Below are 12,188 nucleotides of genomic sequence, written 5' to 3'. Positions count from 1 at the left end.
TCAAGTTAATAAAAAAATCTCGATTAGCTAATCAAAAAACCTTGATTAACTGAATCAGGTGTATTAGAACTAAACTTTGTAGGAAGGTAGATCTCCAGGAGCAGTCTTAGTAATGCAGTCCATTACAGTCCATGAAAGTCTGACCAACAGTTGTTAAATGGGACGATCTAGCCTATGGAATCGTTAATCCTGTTTCCTAGCAACTGTGACAGCTGACTGAAAACAAAACATGGTTCACAACCTGTCTAACCATGTTCAGCTTGGTCCATTTATGTACGTAATAAAAAGTATATAAAACTATATACTATATATACACTATCTATAAAATCTACATTTGAACAACATTTTTTTTCTTTTAAAATTTGTATTATTAGCTATTTGTGTAGAATGAAACCAAATACTTAATATTAATATTATACTTATTAAGTGTAATTTAGCATGCTCTTTCAAAAAAAATAAAATAAAAAAAAATCCCACTGTCACTGGTGTGCAATAAATGTTGAGATAGCCTGGTCCGTGAAGGATTCATTTGTTCTATCCTTCGTAGCTCAGGAAACAAAGGACAAATTTGTGGGCTGCATTTGAAGGACCCTTTGAAATGAGAGAGCCTTCATCACGATGCTGTGATTCAATCGGCCTTCAAAAGATGCAGCCCCTGAATTGGGACACAGCTATTGACTTTATGGTCATTACCTTGAAAATGAATGTCTGTCTGTATTTTTTTCATCTGTGCATCAAAAAATGTCTCTGTGGAGAAAAACTCTCCTCTGTTTTCTTCCAGCATCTTCTCAACATTCTCTATCAATGTGGACACTTGTGTGTTGGGACCAAAGAAATTATGTCGTCCTCCAAATCCCTCAATGACAGACTTTGTTTCTTCATTGAGTTCTGCTGTCTGATGCTCTGAACTCTGCATTATAAGGATCATCATGTGTTTGTTGATCCTTGGGCTGAATATCCTCTGGATCTTCTCCATTTCTGCTTTGTCTTCATCAGTCATTGGAGCGTCAGGAATAATGAGGAGGAAAACATGAACTCCAGGATCAGAGAGAAAAACACAGCGGAGAGTCTGACGCACCACTTCCTCCTCTGAGAGCCGACTGAGAGCTGGAAGCTTCACCAGACTGATCAGACGGCCATGAAGCTGCACGTCTCTCCTCACACACTCTGATCTTCTGTCTGTCTGCTGCAGGATCTGCTCTGATATGGAGGATTTTAATGTCCCGTCACGACCACACACAACCAGATTCAGCTTCACACCCTCTGAAACTGTGATAAGAAATTTAAAACACTTATTATAGTTCATTTATCACAACAAATATCATCATAATATTATCCCACTCATGTCTTCCTGTGGCCTGTTGAGTTAAAAAAATTCTATGAACCTTCACAAACCAGGTGACGTCCATCATTCATCTGCACAATGTCCTCAAACGCCTGCAGAAGATCATCAGGAGATCTGCTTCTCTGAAGACTGAAGTGTCTGTTGAAGCATTTCTGAATGATTTTCTGTAGGATGTCATTGGTTTCAGTGGGCTCTTGTGTGGTGAGCACCATGGTGTGTTGATAAGCGCTCTCAGAGAAAGAGTCCAGCACCTTCTGCACACACTCTTGATCTTCTGCTGAACACTGATCATGTTTGAGGAGCAGAACGATCACATGAGGTCCTGGATCAGACAGAGACACACACTCTCTCACTGTCTGTGTGATCTGATGATCTGAGATGTTTGTCTGGAGCAGCTGAGGACTGTTGATGACCATCACGTGTCTGTCCTTCAATCTTCCTCCGACTCTCTCTACAACATCTGGAGGAGCTTCACTGTCAAACGCTGCTCGTCCCAGCAGGAAGTTTCCCACTTCACTGTTTTCTGACACACTCTTCCCCAGCAGAACGATCCTCAGATCACTCACTGAAACAAACACATGTAACAAGTCAATGACACCAAGATCTAGATCTTAATTCAACATCACAGTTAAAGAAAAATGAATAAAACTGACCAGTTGGATGTGTTTTTGAGGTTAAATTTATCTCCTTTGTATTAAAGAAGATAAACTGAGCACAATTTCCACAATCTCTTGCCCAGCCAACAATATTTTGTTCTGAGTATGTTTTCCAAACATTCTGTTTTGGTTATGGAAGCGTAAAAATGTCCAGTTTTCTTAATGTTAAAGGGACATTTTTTTAAGGTTAGTATGATGTTCCTGAAGCATTCTTCCAACTTAATTTTTTATTAACAACTCAACATTCTAAGAATGTTACATTCCAAGAGCATAAAAATGTTAAGTTTCCATAAAGTTCATAGAACATAACTTAAAGGTTAGAATAATATTCCTGAAACATTTTTTAGCAACTCAACATTCTGCACAGCAAAATCCTCAGTGTTAAATGAACAATATTTAATGTCTAATGCAGTGGCGTTGTACTTAAAATATGTCTGTCCGAGATGAAAAGCAGTCTGCACTGCTACAGCACATGTGGTAGATTACTGTTTATCTTACATGCACATTTCACTAAATGCAGATTTTGTGCCGGGTATTTAAATAGTCAGCTGTTAAATAGTAACTGTTTCTACTGGCAGGTAAGACTGTTGTCAGACACCTGCAAGCTTAAAAAAACCTGCCACTGAACCATCGTCATTCATTCATTATTAGAAGAGCTGAAGAGGTAATAATAATACAACTGTTCCACAAAACTGAGAAGTTCTAACTACTAACTAAGCTTAATAGTTGTTCACGGTATACAATGTGTGTAGTTTTGGCGAAATAAAATAACTTTAATCAATAAAATGTGCATCATAACATGTATGTTATTCAGAACATTGTAAATTGTACTAGCTTGCTATTTTACATACAGTGCTCAGCGTAAATGAGTACACCCCCTTTGAAAAGTAACATTTTAAACAATATCTCAAAGTTTTATATAACATCTATTTAACTTATAACATGAAAGTAAGGTTAATAATATAACTTAGAGAACAAAATTTTCAGTTTTACTCAAATTAGGGTGATGCAAAAAATGAGTTTTGTTGTGACACCCCACAACAAAAACTACTATCTAGTACTTTGTATGGCCTCCATGAATTTTAATGATAGCACCAAGTCTTCTAGGCATGGAATGAACAAGTTGGTGACATTTTGCAACATCAGACACCATAGTATAAAACATATGGCTCCCAGCATGCATTGCGGCATGAAGTATGTCACAATTGTTGAGATTCACATGCTCATTCTTGATATCTGTATGTATTCAGATACGTGTCTGTTTAAAAATAAAATAAAAAGTTATTATTTTTTTCAAGTCATGATCACCAGTGATTAATATCAAGATGTGCAGTCACAGGGCTACTGTAATCAATGATGTGCAGTTCTTAAAACATAACCTATATAATCAGAAACTAGACTCTGAATGAGACCAGTAAATAACACTATTACATAATGATTATGTTCTTATCATCAAGCCAACATTATCTGATCACATTTTTTCTTACTGTTCTTGCCATAACAAACACTGTTAAAGCAGCCAGAGAAAAAGTGATGTTAAAAAGTCAAGAGTCAAACTGCCTAACTAAAGCAAACATTTTTAAATAAGACATTATTTTCAATAAGACATTAACATCTAAACCTCTGTTGATTCCCAATAAGAACGGTAACACTTTAAAATAACGTTCAGTTATAAGTCATTTATAAATTATTAGTTAATGATGAACTAATCATTTACAAAACATGACTATACATTCATAAATGATTAATAAGTGATATGTTAACATTTTATAAATGTTTTATTAATTCAGTTATAAATCACTTTTAAGTTATTATTTAATGATGAACAAGTCATTTACAAAACATGACTATACGTTCATAAATGATTAATAAGTGGTATGCTAACGATTTAAAAATGTGTTGTAAATTATCTTAATGTTTAAATCATGAAATAAATCAAACAGATCATTAGTAGATGGTTTATAATTTATTAATTAGTTGATACATTATTTATCACTTATAAATCAATGAGGTATTTATGTCAAAATTGTTTTAGTATCATCTCAATAAACAATTGTTAATCATGAACAAATGATGAACAAACCATTAGTAAATGATCAATATATGATTTATTGATGAAGTTGTAAGCACTATTTTTAAGAAGAGTCATTTATTTGTTTTGAAGTGGATAAACATTTATAAATGCCTTACAGTCAGGTGATTCCAGTGGGTTAAGTTAAATACTTTCACTCATCAGCACAGACTTGTGTTCTGTGTGGAGTGTGTGGATCTAGTGATAAAGTGAACCTCTCAACCAGTTTTGCAGTCACAGGGCTACTGTAATCAATGATGTGCAGTTCTTAAAACATAACCTATATAATCAGAAACTAGACTCTGAATGAGACCAGTAAATAACACTATTACATAATGATTATGTTCTTATCATCAAGCCAACATTATCTGATCACATTTTTTCTTACTGTTCTTGCCATAACAAACACTGTTAAAGCAGCCAGAGAAAAAGTGATGTTAAAAAGTCAAGAGTCAAACTGCCTAACTAAAGCAAACATTTTTAAATAAGACATTATTTTCAATAAGACATTAACATCTAAACCTCTGTTGATTCCCAATAAGAACGGTAACACTTTAAAATAACGTTCAGTTATAAGTCATTTATAAATTATTAGTTAATGATGAACTAATCATTTACAAAACATGACTATACATTCATAAATGATTAATAAGTGATATGTTAACATTTTATAAATGTTTTATTAATTCAGTTATAAATCACTTTTAAGTTATTATTTAATGATGAACAAGTCATTTACAAAACATGACTATACGTTCATAAATGATTAATAAGTGGTATGCTAACGATTTAAAAATGTGTTGTAAATTATCTTAATGTTTAAATCATGAAATAAATCAAACAGATCATTAGTAGATGGTTTATAATTTATTAATTAGTTGATACATTATTTATCACTTATAAATCAATGAGGTATTTATGTCAAAATTGTTTTAGTATCATCTCAATAAACAATTGTTAATCATGAACAAATGATGAACAAACCATTAGTAAATGATCAATATATGATTTATTGATGAAGTTGTAAGCACTATTTTTAAGAAGAGTCATTTATTTGTTTTGAAGTGGATAAACATTTATAAATGCCTTACAGTCAGGTGATTCCAGTGGGTTAAGTTAAATACTTTCACTCATCAGCACAGACTTGTGTTCTGTGTGGAGTGTGTGGATCTAGTGATAAAGTGAACCTCTCAACCAGTTTTACCTTCCACTGAAGCTCACATCAGTTAAACACTCCATGTGTGTCAGAGAAGACCCTCACCATTTAGCACTTGCACTGTAGTACACACTACAAAGTGTTCAACACCTGTTATAGATGATGTGTAAACAATGCATGAAGAAATCATTTACAAAGCTTTCTGCATCCCCTATTCTAAAGTGTAAACTATTCATCACTTGTAAATGTGTTATATAACATTTGTAGACATTTCTTACCGGTTACAAATTATGTGTATATGTATACAAGTCATTTATAACGCTTTCTGCATCCCCTATTCTAAAGTGTATTCATCTTTCAAATGTGTTACATATCATTTGCAGATCTTTATAAATTATGTACAAACTGCAATTTGTAAATTTACCATTTATTTGCCATATGCAAAGGTTCTGGTATACCTTTCAGTTACAGGATATTAAAATCTATACAAATCCCTTATATGATAATTAAATGATAAATATTTTTTATGCAAATATATTTTACTATTATATAGATATCTAACTCACCCCTTATACCTAAACATGACCACTTTTTAACCACTTCACAAAAATAAAAAAGCAATATAGATATATTTACAATGACTGTTATCTTAGTTAATATACTATTGTATAAAAAGGAAATTTTAAGCTCCCTACTGCACCCTATAACTTTAAGCATAACTATTTTGAAATATTAAGTGTAACAGGCAGATAAATGTACATTAGTCACAATAATTTATTTAAAACATTACAAAAAGCAGTATAAAGAACAGATAAAACGACGCGTGTGCTACTGTAACGAATCGTCACTCGAGTTGGGATCCATAAGCAGGCTTTTATTAGAAGAATGCATAGTACAACAGGCAGGGTCAAACAGGGGCAAACAGGAATAGTAAGGGACAGGCAGAATCGTAGTCAGGGTACAGGCAAGGAATCAGGGCAGGCGGATATCACTCACAGTCCAGGTAACAATAAACAGTCCAAAGGCAGGCAGCAGAGAATCGTAAACAAGAGGCAAACAGGATCAGTAACAGGCAGGCAAATAATACAAGAAAACGCTCAGAATGTACACCGTGGCAATACAAGACTTCGCAATAGTGATGGGGAAATGAGAGTCTTAAATAGTCTGGTAAATGAGCTTCAGCTGGGTGTGGTGATTAGTCCAAGGTACGGGGCTGATGGGAAATGTAGTGCGTGAGTGTGTGTGCATGTCAGTATTCGGGAGAGGGTTCCCTCCGATGGCCAGAGGAGGGAATCACGGAGTTCATCTCTGTGACAGCTACATTACTAGTGCTTTGACAGAAAAACATTATTGTGTTTTGAGTTACAGAATGAAATTAAAGTGTTTAATCGCTGCAAACATTCCCCTGATCTGCATTTCCATCCTCCAAAGCGTCGTGCTGCATCTCAACTCAACACAGCAACTCAAATTTGGCATGTCGCAAACAATGTTGGTCAGAAAACACAAGTGACAGCCAATAAGGAGCGAGGTTTGACGTCACTGCCGCAAACCTGTCGTATTGTTTGAAGCACCAATTTTGAAAGTTTTAATGGATGAGACGGCGGATATGTACGATTATTAATGCTTAATGATTATATTACGGAATAAGAATCTTTTCCTTACACGGTGGTATCGTATGACTTCTGAAGACTTGGAATACAATTCACAAAATAATGGACTAAGTTTATGATCAGTTTATGGTGTGTTTTCATGTTATGGTGAGGAGCTGTTCCATGAAAAACAAAATAAAAATTAAATGATTAAGTGCTGGTTAAATGTTGGCAGAGTGTTAATTTATTTTTGTAAAAATAATGTAAAGTTCAGGCTTGGGTAAAGTGATGGAATGAGATGGATCATGCAACAGGAAGATCTGCAAATGATGTGTAACACATTTACAAGTGATGAATAGTTTACTTACTTACTTTAGAATAGGGGATGCAGAAAGCTTTGTAAATGATTTATTCATGCATTTACACATCATCTATAACAGGTGTTGAACACTTTGTAGTGTGTACTGCAGTGTAAGTGCTGACTGGTGAGGGTCTTCTCTGACACACATGGAGTCTTTCACTCTGTGCACCTGATGTGAGCTTCAGTGGAAGGTAAAACCGGTTCAGAGGTTAACTTCATCACTAGATCCCACACACTCCACACAGAACACAAGTCTGTGCTGATGAGTGAAAGGATTTAACATAACCCACTGGAATCACCTGACTGTAAGGCATTTATAAATGTTTATCCACTTCAAAACAAATAAATGACTCTTCTTAAAAATAGTGCTTACAACTTCATCAATAAATCATATATTGATCATTTACTAATGGTTTGTTCATCATTTGTTCATGATTAACAATTGTTTTTTGAGATAATACAAAACAATTTTGACAAATACTTCAATTATTTATAGTGTAATTTATAATATTTTATATTATTTATAAGTGATAAATAATGTATCAACTAAATATTTATAAACCATCTACTAATGATCTGTTTTTATTTATTTCATGATTTAAACATTTAAGATAATTTACAACATATTTGTAAATCGTTAGCATTCCACTTGTTAATCATTTATGAATATATAGTCATGTTTTGTAAATGATTAGTTCATCATTAACTAATAATTTATAAACGACTTATAACTGAACGTTATTATAAAGTGTTACCGATTTGACTATATAGTATATATAACTATATACTTTTTTTTTTTTAATCCCCATAAATCATAAGCAGTGTCTCAGAACAAGCCGTTTGCAGGTTCCTGGCAGTGTGACGTCACATTAGCCACAGGCCCCGCCCACAAGTTTTGACAGACACTGCCGTTTTAACATAGAACCGCCCTGAGCGAGTTCACAGCCGGTTGTACAGTCCGCCATTGCTGCACTGACGAGAACGTCTCCCAAGCGTTTTAGGTGTTCTGTAGCTGGATGGATTAATCCACATAGCTCTCTCCATTTACTCCCTAAATCTGAGCCACTGAAGACAAGGTGGATTAATTTTGTTTTTGAAGAAAATGCTCCCTCAGTTCTACCGAAATTCCTTTATGTCTGCGCAAATCATTTCACACCGGACTGCTTTGTGAATGAATGTCAATATAAAGGGACAAAACAAAACAGAGGTTGTGCTAAAAATTTGTTACTTTGTTACTCAAGGATGAGCAGTACAAACTGTTCGTGATCCAACAGTCTCCTGAGTGATACTGGATACGGCAGTAATGAAGGTGAGAGCACTTTATCACACAGTTCATCGGAGTTGATTTACGGATATAAAGTTTACCAGTTTATTAAGCACCACCCAAAAAGGCATAAGGTCTTTATATATTTGTTTACTGTTAGTTGTAACGAATGTTTCTGTGTACTTCGCTATGTATGTTGATGATAATGCAAGGGAGAAAGAGAGAGTTTATGGATAATATTTTAATGCACACTTTTGCACTGTGTTTTATTAAGCTCTTACAGAGATTTTCTAGAGTGAAAACAGACGCTTCATATTTTGTGTGAAGTACAATAAACATCATAAAACTCATCGTTACTACTATAGTGGATAAAAACAAGAGGACAATATAAGTTATGACCATAATTAAACTAAACTATATCTGTTCTATCTCCATGCAGCATATATTCGCAGTTTCTGACATTATAGTGTGTCCTGACTGAATCCTGTCACCGGAGAATCAGCTCTTGAAGCTCCGCCCTCTTAGGCTGAGCACAGCAGCTCATTTGCATTTAAAGGGCACACACTGAAACACCATGTTTTTGCTCACCCCCAAAAAGTGGCAATTTTAACATGCTATAAAAAATGATCTGTGGGGTATTTTGAGCTAAAACTTCACATACACACTCAGGGGACATCAGAGACTTATTTTACATTTTGTAAACGGGGGGCATAATAGGTCCCCTTTAATGTCTTTTATCTTCAGTTGATTTCATTTCAAACAGACAGAGAATTTTGCTATGTATCATCAAACCAAAAAGTCATTTTTTTAAGCTGGAAAATTAGTGATCCTTTGTCACACTTGTGTTCAGGCAGGAAGACGAAGACAGACGTATCCAGTTCAAAACACTCCATGTTTAATAATAATAAAAATCCAAGCAGGCTGACAGGCAAAGTAAACACAAGTAAACACTACGGTGAACGGACCAGGAATGAATGTGAGGGACCAACTTATAAGGCAAACACAAATGAGGATAATGACTGGAACACAGCTGATACATGTGAACTAATAATGATGTTAACCAAGGAGACAGACGAGTGGGGGGAAACAAACTGAAAGTCCATGAAACTAAACAAAACAGAACTGAACGTGACATCCTTAATATTTCAAGAAGAAACAAAGAATGTTGTTCAAAGAATTCTATGAATGTTACTGGAAGATCATGGTAACACTTTATTTTAGGGTTCAATTCTCACTTTTAAATAGTTGCCTATGAGCTTGCATATTACTAGGATATTGGCTGTTTATTAATACTTATAAAGCACATATTAATGCCTTATTCTGCATGACCTTATTCTACATCCCTTAATCCTACCCAATACCTAAACTTAAATTCTACAAAAACTACCTTACCAACTATTAATAAGCAGTACATTAGGAGTTTGAGTTTGCCAAAGTTATGAAAATGTTATGTTAGCTGGGTCATCATTTCATCTACTTGTTTATCACGACTTACAGTTAAGAGGTTCGTCTTTGCTCCATCTTTTCCTGTCAGGATGATTGTGAGCATCATTCTCTGTATAAAACAAAAGTCTTACATTACAATTGGTTCTTTCATCACAGTATACACATACCAGCAGAAATAATTTTAATCATATTTGCAAATAGCTATATTAGTCAGAGAATGTGAGATGAAAATAAAAATTGCCTTTCAGAAAGTGTAATCAGTTATTATCATTGTTGCCTTAATAAATAAACATAATTAAATATATATATATATATATATATATATATATAATTATGTTTATTAAGGCAACAGTGATAATATATATATATATATGTGTGTGTGTGTGTGTGTGTGTGTGTGTGCGTGTGTGTGTGTGTGTTTAAATCTCCATTTTGACATTTCCTTGACATAGCCTACTTAAACAATTTGTATTGACAGTTAAGAATGCACTTGAGCAATAATTTAAAATGGATTTGTCTGTGACTCTCACCTCTGGTTTCAACAGTTGACATGTTAATATTCTGTTCTCTCCTCAGTGTCTTTCTTTAGTTTCAGCTTAATCTTTTCTGACTCCTGATGTCTATCTGTAAAAGATTCATCAGACTGTGTCATATGGAGCTGCACACCTGCTGTGAGTCACGGGTTTGATTCCCAATGAACAAACATTAGGGATGTGTCGTTCATGAACGGTTTGTTCAAATTGAACAAATCTTTAATATGAATCGGAAACATTGTGTTGTCTCATTGAGGGATTGGTTAATTTCAGGTTGACCAACATCCTATAGGTTCTGTACAAGAAAAAAAAATTATTTATTCACCTCTCAATTCTTCGGGTTCGGGTTTGGGTCCAAGTCGTTTGTTCATCCCGTGACAGCCCCATATGCTGTCTGTACCGGAAAGAGAAATGATTAGGTCACCTCTGAGTTCGGGTCTGAGACTTTTGTTCTTTTGTCACATTACATGACAGTCATATTGGATACAGAAATTATAGTTAACAATTCCTTACAAACATGGGTAGTCAGTTTTTTTTTTAACTCTTGCAGTTATGCAATGCGTTTCTGGTCTCAAATTGTAGCTTTTTATTTCTTACAATATATACATTTGTGAATTTCTGTCATAATGGTTATTTTCCATAACACTGAATGTGATAATAAAGAGTTGGTTACTTTAAACTTTATCTTTATTACAGGGAAAAAATCACTCTGATAAAGAAACCATAATAACAGCATACAGTTGTAATACTAATGTAATGTTGTTTGTTGTAAGATACTGAGCCAGGAAGCTGTCACGTGACAAAAGAACGAATGACTCAAACCCGAAGACTCGAGAGGTGAACTAATCAATTTGGTTTCGGGTACAGACTGCATTATAACTTATGGGGCTGTCATGGGATGAACAAATGAGTCGAACCCAAAGACTCGAGAGGCGAACTAATCAATTCTGTTTCCGGTGGTACACACTGCATAGCTTCAGCTTATGGAGATATGATGTGACAAAAGAATGGTTATGGCCATTACTACTAGAAATGCCGCCCCATGCTTGCTATGACCTTGTTAGTATTTTTATCTAGCCCCCTATTGTGAATATGACTGCATAACAACTTAAAGTCAAGCAGTTAGTCAGGAAACTAGAATCTCGCCTGATGTCCCCTCATGCTCCATACGATCCGAGATTTAGTATTAACTTAACTCTGGTCGTAGATTTGTGGTAACAATGGATACAACGTAATCTACTAGAATCAATAAGTTCAGAGTAAATCAGAATAAAATCAAATGTAACAATATAGCAAAAGATGCACAGTGCCATCTGAAATGTGTGAAATGAAGACTGGTGTAATAAAAAATAATATAAAGAATATTATAATATAGAATCGAACTGTGAAAAAAAAAGAAAAAAAAAAGAAAGGTGAATTCTACTGTACATTGCTCAACTCTGAGAATGAATCAACAATGCATTTCATTCCTTGCTCGTCTTGCTGGAGGACATTTTTCTGTGAGGGAAGTGTCAGTGAAAAGAAGCAGCAAAACCTGATGTGAAACAAAACCTCATCTGCTTTAGATAATCACTTTTTAAATTCTTTTTTGGCTTATTTTTAACACAACAAAATTGGTGTATGCTTTCTAAAAATCTATCATTTAACTGTCCTTAGTTGTGCAACAGAAAAGCCTGGATGTTTTTCAAATCACACACAATCATGTAAATAATCAACTATACTGAACCACAATAAACTAAATGACTGAAGGAGATGAATGATCTGCTC

At 34.4% G+C, this 12,188-nt stretch overlaps 1 long non-coding RNA gene across 1 annotated transcript; it reads right to left on the bottom strand.

Moving 5' to 3' along the window:
* Positions 1-1,409: 1,409 nt before the first annotated feature.
* LOC127510103 (uncharacterized) lies at positions 1,410-10,519 on the bottom strand. The gene is made up of 3 exons (XR_007929487.1): positions 10,419-10,519; positions 9,938-9,997; positions 1,410-1,910 (listed from the first exon to the last, which is right to left on the bottom strand). It is a non-coding gene; the product is annotated as an uncharacterized LOC127510103 (long non-coding RNA).
* Positions 10,520-12,188: the final 1,669 nt, after the last annotated feature.

This window comes from Ctenopharyngodon idella, chromosome 3 (genome assembly GCF_019924925.1).
Source record: "Ctenopharyngodon idella isolate HZGC_01 chromosome 3, HZGC01, whole genome shotgun sequence".
Taxonomy (NCBI): Eukaryota; Metazoa; Chordata; class Actinopteri; order Cypriniformes; family Xenocyprididae; genus Ctenopharyngodon; species Ctenopharyngodon idella.
Note: the sequence above shows the minus strand (reverse complement) of the source record. Positions and strands in the feature narration are given on the sequence as shown.